Source organism: Chrysemys picta, chromosome 9, assembly GCF_011386835.1.
Source record: "Chrysemys picta bellii isolate R12L10 chromosome 9, ASM1138683v2, whole genome shotgun sequence".
Taxonomy (NCBI): Eukaryota; Metazoa; Chordata; order Testudines; family Emydidae; genus Chrysemys; species Chrysemys picta.
This window is the reverse complement of record NC_088799.1, coordinates 51,833,202-51,846,316: the sequence shown is the minus strand read 5'-3', so window position 1 is coordinate 51,846,316 and position 13,115 is coordinate 51,833,202.

The window sequence follows — 13,115 nt, the reverse complement described above, 5'->3', positions numbered from 1 at the left end:
GAACAACAAATGCCATACAGGGTTAGGATGGGGACTTGTCTTCTAAGGGACTTGGTGGAGCCTCCAGTGCTCAGGGCTATTACAGCTAGCCTGGAAAAGTCACTGGTAAATGCACTGGAGGAAGCAATCCTGCATTAGCAAGGAGATGGGCTGGGTGACCTAACACAGCTTTTCCTTCAGGAACATCTATCAGAACAACAAATATGTGGCTAGCACTTTCTCTGGCCCCCTAAAAGACCAATCCAGATAGTGACCTTCCACCAGCAGATGAAGAGAGGACTGAGCACTCTGCACAGCTGTTATGAGGGTTACAGGTGTTTGTATACACTTGTCCCTTCATTTTCAATTTAAATGTTTCTGTACCGAAAAAATCTCAGGTTTTGCAAAAAGTATTATTCTTTTTCTCTGATATTCACCCTACTTTTGTATCATTCAAATATATAAAAAATAACTTGTTTTATTAGGAAAATACAATACATTACGTGAGATGTATTACGATAATACATTAGTCTGTGTGTATATGCAAAGCTTCCTGTTAAAGTATGGCTATATATTAGTCTAGAAAATACACACAATAAATAAACAGGCACGCAAGCTCTGAAGTGCATGAGCCTCTGAATGTACTGATGGTTCTCACACCCACCACGTACACATTTCAAGCTGTTAGCAGATAACTGTTTAAAGATCTGACACCCTAAAATGGGAAGAAAACGAAAATCTGTATCAGAATACGTTTCAGAACACAAGGAAGGATTCAAAAGTTTAAAAAAATACAAAAGCTGGAGAAAAGGATGAAATTGAGCGTATGCGCTGCAAACTGTGTGGCCCAATTATTAAATGTAAATATTTATAGACTAATAGTTCTAAGTCTACAACAGTAAACTGTTTATTCAAATGAAAAGTTTTATTTGGGGATTAGAGATATATTGTTTTCTTAAACTCAGAGGTGACGTATTTTGAGTTCTCTTTTAGTTTTACAGCAAACCAAATTGAATTCCATTCGTCAAAGCATTAATCTACTGAATACTTTTTTCCCCTGTCCTTCCATCCACCATAATAAACCCTGATATTTTTCCAGGAAAAATATTATTCGTTTTTTTCCACCGATTTTTACTTTTTTTGTTGTAGTAATAAACACTGATATATTTCTGGAAAATATTAAATAAAATAAAACCCAAAAACGAAGGGCCTTCTATATACTCTACATCTACCCTTTTTACCAGCAGGATTAGCTTTCCCTGGGGTCCTTGCAAGGATTCTGTTTGCCATTCTCCCTTTGCCCTCAGAGAGTGCTGTGGCCTACAACTCTCAGCATTTCCTACTCTCTTCGGAGGCAGATCTGCCCCTAGCTGTTCCCAGTCCAGAGATTGGGGCCATAGTCCAGGTGGGGGGAGGGTGCTACAGACATCCAATTGGAAGAGACTCAGCACACAAGACCCACAGTTATCCACAGCTCTGCTATGGCTCTCTCTCCCACTACAGCCTAGCCACATGTGTGCACATACAGGTACCAAGAAAAGGCAGATCCCCGCTGAAGGGGTTGTTTTGGCATGAGCCCCCCGGCCATTTTCTCTTGGCCCCCCTGCACCTGCTCAGACACAACGGCCTAGCATATCTGGGATGCTCAGCTCCCAGAATAGTCTCATGAATGGCTTTTCTTCTACTGGCCATGCCCTAAAGCTTGTGCTGCTGTCACCATCTAGTGGTAGGAAATCATATGGCCACCGTTTTGCCTTGCATCTAATTGATCCTGGGGAAAGAAAAGGTTAGATTGTGATAGGCTGGTATAGGGGGAAGAGCAGAGACATGCCACCCTATACAGATGTCTAGAGGAACTGTGCCACAAGGAGGCACAATCCTACCCCAGTGGGACCAGGGCAAGGGGATCTGAGACAGCTGCCCACGTACACCTGGCGTATTCTGCACCTCAGCGTGAAGAGATGTGGGGCTCAGACCTTGCTTCCTGCCCACCCTCTCTGTGGTGCCTAAGGAAGAGTCTCTTTGCTCTCTCCATGGCAGGCACTGCAGTCATGGCAGAGGCTGTGCCAGGGTTTGGAGAAGGAGCTCTTGTGCATTCCCTCACTGCATGGTGCCATATGGACCTGTCACAACCTGACCCTAAGTAAGCAGGAAAGACGGAGTCTTTCCAAACAATGTGTTCATATATTTGAAGGCCAGAATGGATGGTTAGGGTCATGTAGTCTGACCTCCTGCATAATGCTTGCCAGAGAACATCACACAGTAATTCCTGCATCACACCCATGGCTTCCATTTGAGCTAGAGCAGATCTTTTAGAAAGATACTCAGGTTTGATTTAAAGACTACAGCGACTTGAGAATCCACCATGTCCTTAGGCAAGGGGTTAATTACTAGAGCTGGTCAAAATTTCTCTGAAGTAAAAGGCTGATTCGAAGAAAGCGCCAGAAGGTATCAAGTTTGCTGAATTTTTCACAGGAAATGATTGAACTGTTTTTTGGGGGGATAGCTCAGTGGTTTGAGCATTGGCCTGCTGAATCCAGGGTTGTGAGTTCAGTCCTTGAGGGGACCACTTCAGGAACTGGGGCAAAATCAATACTTGGTCCTGCTAGTGAAGACAGGGGGCTGGACTCAATGGCCTTTCAAGGTCCCTTCCAGTTCTAGGAGATGGGATATCTCCATTTATTTATTTTGACTATTAGGTCAGATTAGATATAAACCTGGTGGCCTGAAGCCCTAGAGAGTTGGGAGCTTGCTACTGACCCCTATTGGTGGAGTGGGAGAAGAGCATTTCAGAGCTGCTTGAGAATGCCAGGTGGAAAGGGACTCCATATGGGAGGGAGCTCTCTGCTGCCATCTGTTGGTGAGCAAGATAAAATGACCAAATGGGCCAGGCCTCATTTGCATTTCAGTTATGTGAGAATTTGGGGGCATTTTGGTTAAAATACAGTTAAGTTTTGAGCTTGGGGACAATAAAATACTATTGTCCTTGTTGGGAAATGAAAGGAGAAGAAACTGCACCAAATGTGCCTGGGGTGAGGAGTCATCCTCACTAAATTGAAATCTGGCACAGTGGGTAGCCGTGCCAGGATAGAGCAAGAGTGAGCGAAGAGAGGAGGAATGGGTTCTGTTTGGAAAGTCTCTGTGGTAAGAAGGATGCTGAAGGTCCTATGTGATATTGATTCCTCTCTGAAGACTAAGCACAGAGCTAAGACAGCTTCAAGAAAATGGATGGTGCACAGATGGTAGGCTGAGCTGTGCAGGCTTCAAGGCAGCAATCAGAGCTTATCCTAGTCAGCTTTGAGGGGGCAGAGAACACTGAGGCAGGTGGCAGCACTGAGGTTTAGAGAACAGCAGCCTATTTGAAGAACTCCGGTGTGGGCCCCTTCTACCCAGCACTCAAAGCTGAAATCCCTTCAGCTGGGTCGGGAAGTAGGGCTCAGACAGAACCTCCCAGAGGGGCTGGGGACTGACCTGCCCAAATATTTGGACTCTGCCAGAGTGACATAGCTAAGAATGGAAATTTGGGAGGGCCCCAACTTATGGTGAATAGACAATGACCATTGACCCTGGCTGGACTCCTTTGTGGCTCCAGCACCCTGGGCCCCATTTCCTATCCCAGCTACTCAACCCCCATCACCTCTCGTGTAATGTGCTGTTCCCTACCCTGCAGAAGCAGCAGCCTGTTCCTCTCTGTCCCGAAGCTGCAGTCGGTTGGCTCTGACTCCTGTTGTCCCTAGCTGCCCACTGCCCCACTCCCCCCACTCTCCAAGGCTGTGAGGACCCTGGGCAGGTGTCTGTGGGGCAACTGAGTCCCAGTGATGTCCCCTCCCTCCATGTGTGATGAGGGTTGCAGTTACAGACTAATCCAGAACAGCTGGGGAGACGCTCACAGGAGCAATGTCTCCCCTCCTTGCCCATCTGATGGAGCAATCCACTGCTGTCACAGGGAAGGGAGGGGAGCTCACACAGGCTCAGATTTGGGCAGGTCTGGGTGCTAATTGGTTGGGCTGTGGCCATGCCCCAGCTCCGCCAACAACAAACTGCCAGTGGGGAGCTGGGGAGGAGAGAAGTGGCTAGATCACATCAGCCACTCCCAGATGCCAGAGGAGGACTGAGGTTTGGACTATTGCTGGCAGGGGAGGGTGGGGGAGGGGGAATCTTACCTAATATTGTTCATTTATTAATTGCTGATTGTTCCAGGTTTGTTCTGTTCTCCCCTTATTCCTCCCTAATAAAGTTCTCTTTGTTTTAAACCCCTGGACTCAGTGCTTGTGATAGTGTTGACTATCAAGCCTGCCAGGTTGGCGGTTATAGTTTCTCAGGTTTCTGCATGGGAGCTCGAGCCAGTGTTATTTAAATTTTCAGAAGGAATCCCTCAATAACTGAACCTGGCCCTTTTTGCTGCCAGCAACACCTGGCAGAAAGGTTACACATTATAAAATAAAAGGAGAAATGATTACATTATGATGAAACATTTCAACCTTATCCAAAGGAAATTGTTTCAGAATATTTCATGGAATGAAATTTTCTTATTTTAAATTTTCATACCAATTTGGGACAAAACCAAATTTCAAAGTCTCGGAATTTGTTTCAGGACGGCAATTCCAAATTGCAGTTACCGTCACAGTTAAAAAATAGCATCCTATTTCCAGTTTGTACTTTACGGACTTCATTTTCCAGCCACTGGATTTCATTGTCTTTGCTAGTTTAAAGAACCTTTTCGTAACAGATATCGTCTCCCTGTATAGGTGCTTATTAACTGTGAGCAGGTACTTCTAGGCCATTCACTGCAATAGCTTTACACAGAAGTGTAGGTAGGTGCTGAAAAGATATGGGTAGCAGTGAACATGGGTACAACTGTTATCCACACATGTATTAGAACGTTAATTTAAAACCTGAGCTCTCCCCTACTTAACAGCGCTATGAAAGCTGTTCACACATAGAGAATGTTGGAATTTTTATAGAAATAAAGCTCCTTTTAACAACTATTTTCACACAATTGTACCTGCAACAATGCGACACTGTATTATCCCAAATGCAACATAGTCAGATCATAGCCGGACTCCGCACTGCCCAGCACATTGGGCCTGCATTAACACTACTGCAAAGTGAACATAAAATATCACAGGTCATATTCTCTCCTGCACTGAGATACTCCTGGCACAAGAGTGGGGGAAAGTCTCAAACTGCTTCAGCCCTGGTATAAGGTAGAGCAGCCCAGGGGCTGCTCCAATTACAATAGCTGGCATGGGTCTCTAAGGGCTTGTCTAGACTAGAACAAAAAGGGGTTGTTTTTAAAAAGTGCTAGCTAATACGTTATAACTAGAGCTGGTGAAAAATTTTCCAATGGAACACTTTTCCATCCAAAAATGCTGATCTGTTGACAGAATGTGCCAATTTCAATGAAATATTTTGCAGAAAAAAGAAGTAAAACAAAGCATTTTGATAACCTGTCCTTTAAATCGGCTTCTGTACCCAATGACTGGAAGATAGCTAATATAACGTCAATATTTTAAAAGGGCTCTAGAGGTGATCCTGGCAATTACAGACCGGAAAGTCTAACGTCAGTACCGGGCAAATTAGTTGAAACAATAGTAAAGAATAAAATTGTCAGACACCTAGAAGAACATAAATTGTTGGGCAAAAGTCAACATAGTTTCTGTAAAGGGAAATCGTGTCTTACTAATCTATTAGAGTTCTTTGAAGGGGTCAACAAACATATGGACAAGGGGGATCCAGTGGACATGGTGTACTTAGATTTCCAGAAAGCCTTTGACAAGGTCCCTCACCAAAGGCTCTTACGTAAATTAAGTTGTCATGGGATAAAAAGGAAGGTCCTTTCATGGACTGAGAACTGGTTAAAAGACAGGGAACAAAGGGTAGGAATAAATGGTAAATTCTCAGAATGGAGAGGGGTAACTAGTGGTGTTCCCCAAGGGTCTGTCCTAGGACCAATCCTATTCAACTTATTCATAAATAATCTGGAGAAAGGGGTAAACAGTGAGGTGGCAAAGTTTGCAGATGATACTAAACTGCTAAAGATAGGACCAAAGCAGACTATGAAGAACTTCAAAAAGATCTCACAAAACTAACTGATTGGGCAACAAAATGGCAAATGAAATTTAATGTGGATAAATGTAAAGTAATGCACATTGGAAAAAATAACCCCAACTATACATACAATATGATGGGGGCTAATTTAGCTACAACAAGTCAGGAAAAAGATCTTGGAGTCATCGTGGATAATTCTCTGAAAATGTCCATGCAGTGTGCAGAGGCGGTCAAAAAAACAAACAGGATGTTAGGAATCATTAAAAAGGGGATAGAGAATAAGACAGAGAATATATTATTGCCCTTATATAAATCGATGGTATGCTCACATCTTGAATACTGCGTATAGATGTGATCTCCTCATCTCAAAAAAGATATACTGGCACTAGAAAAGGTTCAGAGACGGGCAAATAAAATGATTAGGGGTTTGGAACGGGTTCCATATGAGGAGAGATTAAAGAGGCTAGGACTTTTCAGCTTGGAAAAGAGGAGACTAAGGGGGGATATGATAGAGGTATATAAAATCATGAGTGATGTGGAGAAAGTGGATAAGGAAAAGTTATTTACTTATTCCCATAATACAAGAACTAGGGGCCACCAAATGAAATTAATGGGCAGCAGGTTTAAAACAAATAGAAGGAAGTTCTTCTTCACACAGCGCACAGTCAACTTGTGGAACTCCTTGCCTGAAGAGGTTGTGAAGGCTAGGACTATAACAGCATTTAAAAGAGAACTGGATAAATTCATGGAGGTTAAGTCCATTAATGGCGAATAGCCAGGATGGGTAAGGAATGGTGTCCCTAGCCTCTGTTTGTCAGAGGGTGGAGATGGATGGCAGGAGATAGATCACTTGATTTTTACCTGTTAGGTTCACTCCCTCTGGGGCACCTGGCATTGGCCACTGTTGGTAGACAGGATACTGGGCTAGATGGACCTTTGGTCTGACCCAGTACGGCCGTTCTTATGTTCTTATGATAAGGAAACAAATGTTTTTGCTTTTTCAGTTCAAAACAACTTTTTGATTCAAGATATATTTTATTTTATATTATAAATTATAAAACAAAATAAAATAAAATGTAAATATGTAAAATAAAATAAAATAAAAAAGTCAAAATCAAATCAAAACATTTCAATTGACCTAAAATGAATGTTTTCAAAAATTGTATTTTGCTGAAAATCTCAATTATTTGACTTTTTGTACCAATTCAGAATTTCCCCTCCAAAATATTGGGCTTTCCTGCAGAAGAGAAATTCTGATTCCTGGCCACTTCTACCTATACATTTTCTGTAGAAATAATCACATTTTGCAACCAGCTCTACTGAAAGTCTCGACCACTATGAATGGAGAAATGACAAACAGCATTTTTCCCCCCAGCAAACCAACCACAAAATCAATACAACCCCCCTCTCTTTCTCTCTGATGAACACCAAAGAAGGTTTTTAAAATCATGTGTTAAGACTTTTATTTCCAAAGGAAGGAACACTCAAAAATGTATTTTCTGCCTTTGCTGGGAGAGGAGACTGTCTTACGTATAAACCTCAGGTGAGCAGGACAGCTTAACACCAGCTACAAGCTCAGGAAGGTGTTTTCCATAGCATTTACTCCCAGTTGTCCCTGTCTGTACACCAGTGAATACGAGGGGGTTACTGGTATGTGAACTGTAGCCCAGGTTTTCTCCTGGCATAATTCTCGTGACATTGAGAGTTATACCAGGAGGGAGTTTGACCCAGACTGTTTATTTTACTCAGCCTGCACACGATTCCCCCCTCCATTCCTACCCCTTGTAATGCTGCCAAAATGCTGCCAGAGGCTGGAGGTAGATTGCTGGAGAGGAACTGTGCAGGCCAGAAGTGAGGGGTCAGTGTCACTCCTGCCTTTTTTCTCCCCTCAACCTCTCCTGTCGGTTTGCCATTCTCTGCCAGCCCTCAAAACCCCAGTCCTGACATGGAGGCTAAGCTGCCATGGTGCATCCTCTCCCTCAATTCCCCGATCACTGGCAGCCCCTGCTGCGCCTAAAATATATGCCCTGAGCAGAGACACAAGTGAGCTAGAGGATAGTTTTATTGGAAGGATTTATGTCTCCTTTATCTACTGGAAAATCTCCACCACTTGCTTGTTGGATGAGCGAGTGCCCCTTCCTGTCCTCTATTATGTCTGCCCATTCCTTAGTGCTCCCCTTTCTCTGTGGCATGTACCCATTTCCTCCTTCCTCTATTGCTCGACTCCCCCGTACCACTCAGCCTGCTGCCCTGCTCTGTTCTTCAAGGGTGCTCTCTCCTTCCTCTGCTCTGCGGCTCTATTCTTTTAGCTCCTCTCACACCTCGCTCTGTGCCCTTTTTCCTCTCCCCTCACTCAGTTGCACTGTTGGTATCTTTTGTCTCGTTCTTTCCCCTCACTGTACTATCTGATCCCAATGCATCTCTTTTCTACCTGCTGTTCATTTCAAACTGAAACATATAGTCAGAGATGAGCCAAAACACTGTGATCCTTCTGCACACACCCCTAAAATTTTGGTCATGAATTGAATCCCAGACTGTGAGGGGCATATTTTTGGTTTCCAGCGTGGATGAAACCTTGCAAGTCCCGCTGATCTTTACAGGATTTGGGTGCTGTCAAATCCAGTTAACATGGCTTCTAAATGTTTGTACCTGATCCCCAAAGCTTAGCCTAAATCTAATCCAGATCCAAACAATGCTATGTCAGCCCATTTCCACTATGTTGTAAGTTACACCAGGTACAATTTTCAAAAGCACCTAAGCAACTTCCATTGCCTTTCAGTGGGCTCCTTGGTCCCTTTGGCTTTTGAAAATGTTACCCATGCAACTGAGCTTGAAGGGCTCCCTGCATCACAGCATGGAGAACCAGCCCTGCTAAGGGTAAGTTTGGAATCCACCATAGAGAGGAAAAGGGTAGCACAGATGATGAAGGGAGTGGGGGAAAGGAGAGGAGATGCCAGGTCCTTCTGTTCTTTCTGCTAAATTTTCTCATTGGACAGCAGATCAGAGAGGGGGCAGCAAATACCCCCGGCCATGTGGAGTTGCAGGACTTCTACCCCCTAAAAGCAGATTTGTAGTATGTAGTGTGCAAACTAGCTCAGTGCAGCTGAGCTGCCTAACCTCAGAGGTCACTGCCTGAAGGGAGAAGTGGAGTAGGTGCATGTAGGGCAGGTGTGGTAGGGGTGAGTGGTCAGTCTGAATGCCTTTGGAAATCTGTGTTGGACTGGTGATTTGCCACTGAGGCAGCACTAGCATAGGGGTTTCCTAGACCTCTCTAGCTGTCACAATCTGAACAGTTCCCTAGCTCTCATGCTGCTGCGGTAAATCCCTTCTCATTTACTTGGTGACTTGTGACGAGATCCCCATCAAACAAACGGGGGTATAATATACTAATACAAAAGTACTGTCCCCCAGCAACATCCTCCAGCCGTGAGCCAGTGCACTGATTCTAAACTGATTGACATACTACAAGCTTTATGCTGTTTAACATCTTGGGGCCAAATTCATCTGTGTTGGGGGCACAGCTCCACCAACATCAGTGGAGTTGTGCTTCCTTACACCAGAGCTAGACGTGGTCCCTTTATTTCTGTCTCCTTCCTCTCTTCATATTCAGTTTTCTGTCCTCAAAAGCTGCCGCGGAGGAAGGAATTCCAAAAACAGGGTCATGGGGGAGTTTTCAAGCTGAATGGCAAATCTACATCCATGTCAGTCGTGCTGAGTGCACACCCCAAGCACTGCATTTTTAAAGGATTATTGCAGTACTCAGGGCTTCAGCTCACTCATCCTTGAGCCCTTAGAATACTGTAATAATCAGCCAGAAGTTAGCTGGTTGCCATTTCTTATGCCTTGATTACCATCACAGCTGTGAATACAGGAGACTCAAAGCCCACAGGAACACCTATCGCAGTGGTAGCTTGTACTAAATGCTGCAGTTAAAGTTGTAAACCAGTTTCAGTTCTTTCCCGTTTTCCCTTGCTGTGTCCTTTCTGAAAAATTCTCATTTTAGGCTGAAATTGTCTACGCTCCATCTCAGCTGCAATGTGATTCCCCCACCTCCACCCACCCCAAAATTTGAGGAAAATCCACGTAGTCATTTCTGAGTTACTTAAGATGGAAAAAAATTTTCCTTTTGTAAAAATGCATTCTCCCTCCCTTCCCACAGATAATGCAAAAGCAGCTGGGTTTTTTAACTTGCACATGTGCTCCTTGTTCTGGAGGCTCACAACAAAGCTTAAAAAAATTGGTTGGGTAATTATAAAGCTATAGGTAATTGGCAAATTATTACTGAGCATGCTCAGTGAACGTCTGCTAAAGATTTCTTTGCTTGACATTCATCTGTAACAGCCCCTAGAAGGCATTCTGCAGCTGGGAATAGTTGGAGCTCAATAGAGAGCTCTGGCCATACCCCTCTCTCTAAGCATGTCCCTGGGATGTCCTCTATTCAAAGGGCTGAGAAGGTCAGATGATAGATTTTAGGAACATAGGAACTTCCATAGTGCATCAGACCAATGATCCATTTAGTCCACTGTGCTGACACCAACAGAGTTCAGTACCAGCTGCTTCAGAGGAAGGTACCAGAAACCGTGAAGCAACCTACCCAAAGATGAAGCATCTCCATCACCTACGCAGATAGTGGTTGGCTTTTGTCTTGAGGCATAACAGTATTTACAGGGCTTTACCAAAATTGCAAAATGGGAGGTGGCTTTGTAACCGCACCCTTCAATAATCTTTGTTTCATGACACACCTCCTTTATCTGCCCAGTGTTAATTTATCTCAAACCTAATCACTGGGCCCATTATAGCCCTTGAATGTTATCACTGCTACTCCCATGAAATTACCTATAGCTCATATTTACTTTGTTGGCAAATACAACGTACACCCATAATAGCAATTTCCAAATTGTTCTGACTGTTCAAAGGAAATCCACCCTCTTCTCCTTCTCCACATGACTTGCAAAACTAGTCAAGGTAACATGAGGGCCTCACAGTACAAGGTATTTGCGGAACGGATGGGCTGTTTTTTCTGAACCTCTGGGTGGGGTTTTCAGAAGTACTCAGTGCTAGCTTAACTCCCCTCTGTCCCCCTGTTCATCAGTGGGTTGGTGCCTTTAAATTCAGTGGGAGGAGAGTTGGACCAAAGTGGAGTGCCTTCTGCCCGCCCTCTGTGAGCACTCCATGGGGTTAGATGTATCATGGTGAGCCTGGTGGAGATTGATGGCACCTTTCCCCCCTCCTGACCCCAGGCTACTCTGCAGGCTGGTTTCATCTTCGACAGCCCCAAGAGCCTGTGTAAATCACAGCCACCTCCCCAGGGTGCCCTGCGGGTCTCAGTATACCCCAAATCTCCACAGCACTGTGTGTCTCGAATTCAACCCCAACATATCCCCTACCACCTCCAGCCACACCCCTGCACCAGAGCTGGTGAAGGAATCATCTTATGGCAGCCCTATTGCTCTTTCCACAGTGCCTGCACTAGAGGAATCTCCCCCTGAAGCAACCAGGGCTCGTAGGGTCCCTTTACACCACTCCGGCCCTTTTACACAGCGTAAAGGGACTGGGATGAGGGTGAGGATCTTGTCCAAAGTGTCTAGCTTGCCAGCCACCCCGCTTGTGCTCATAGCCATCTCTAGCCATCAGCACCCAGAGCTCCTGCTCCTTGCAGCCAGCATCTTTCCTTCCCATGGTGCAGAGGGATGGTTGCTGGATGTGTCCCATGGGGCTGAGCCAGGGCATGAAGACACACAATGATACACTGCCCCAGGTGCCTCTGCCAATTTCTGAAGATTTTAAGCTTTCATTTATAAACAAAGGCCCAGGTCCTAGGCTGGTGTCACCCTACACACTTCAGTGGAGCTACACCGATTTACGGCAGCTCAAGATTTAGCCCCCCCCCCCCCCCCAAATTTCTAGCTATTATAGATGTGAAGAAAACCTTTTGAACACGATCCACTGCAGAGAGACTGAAACAGCAGTTCTAAGTGAGTCGTGAACTGCCCCATTCATCACAACAGGTGGTGTTAATTCCAGATCCTAACAATGACACGGTAAATGTCAATGTAACTATTTCATTATGGTAATTTGTGCAGAAACATCCAGCCACACTGTGGATGGGAGATTGTAGGCAGAGCGTGAGCAAAGTACCACCATGCCCTCTGCCGCTCGACCTCTTGGGGTATCTGAGACAAGGCATTAGGGAGGTACGATTGCTTGAAAAAGCAGAGGCATTGCTCTTATGCTTTCTGCTGCGGGGTGGGAGGGGATGTGTAGTTTTAAAAATGGCTTGTTAGAAACACATCGGGTTTGTTTTTTTCTCTCAGCCTGAATGAAGCCTGGTGCCGTTGAATATTTTTGGATAGGTTGAGCGGTTCATTTTCAAGTTATTCATTATGGCCCAGATCATGTCCCCTTAGCCTGCACTCAGTTAGCTCTGTCCCCCCTAACATCCCTCCTTCTAAAGATACAGCAATTTTGGGGGATCCCATAGATTCATTATGGAAGGCCTACTACTTGACAAGGAGGAAGATACCCTTGCTGCATGATCCAGGCTATTGGTCTCTTTAGCCTCTGATAATTCTGAGAGCTCCCTATTATAGTCCATAGACTCCCTAGCAGACTCAAAACCCTGCCATCCACAAGGCTTGTCTTGGAAGTTTTTAAGCTGGCTGCTGTAGTTGCCCGCTGATGTTTTAAAATCAGGAGCTGAACTGACTGGGGTAAACAATTTTAAGAAGTGAGCAGGCACAGCTTTGAAGAAACTCTGTTGCACTTCTTGCCAGTTGAGGATCAAGATATGCCAATTAGTACCGTTGTGATCACTTACTATCTCACTGGATAAAAATAGTCCTACACAGCAGAGTTGCCAGCAATTTTCCTTAACATATGTACCACCCTACTACCAACATTCTCAGACAAAGTGTTTTATTAAGTCTGAATTTTAAATATGTATCAATTACATAAGAGAGAAATCTTATTAGAATGTTGTAGGTATAATACACACACACACACACACACACACACACACACACAGAGGAAATTCTAAGTTTCAAAATTCTAAGGACCATATTTTGCTCCCAGGGTATATGAGGTTG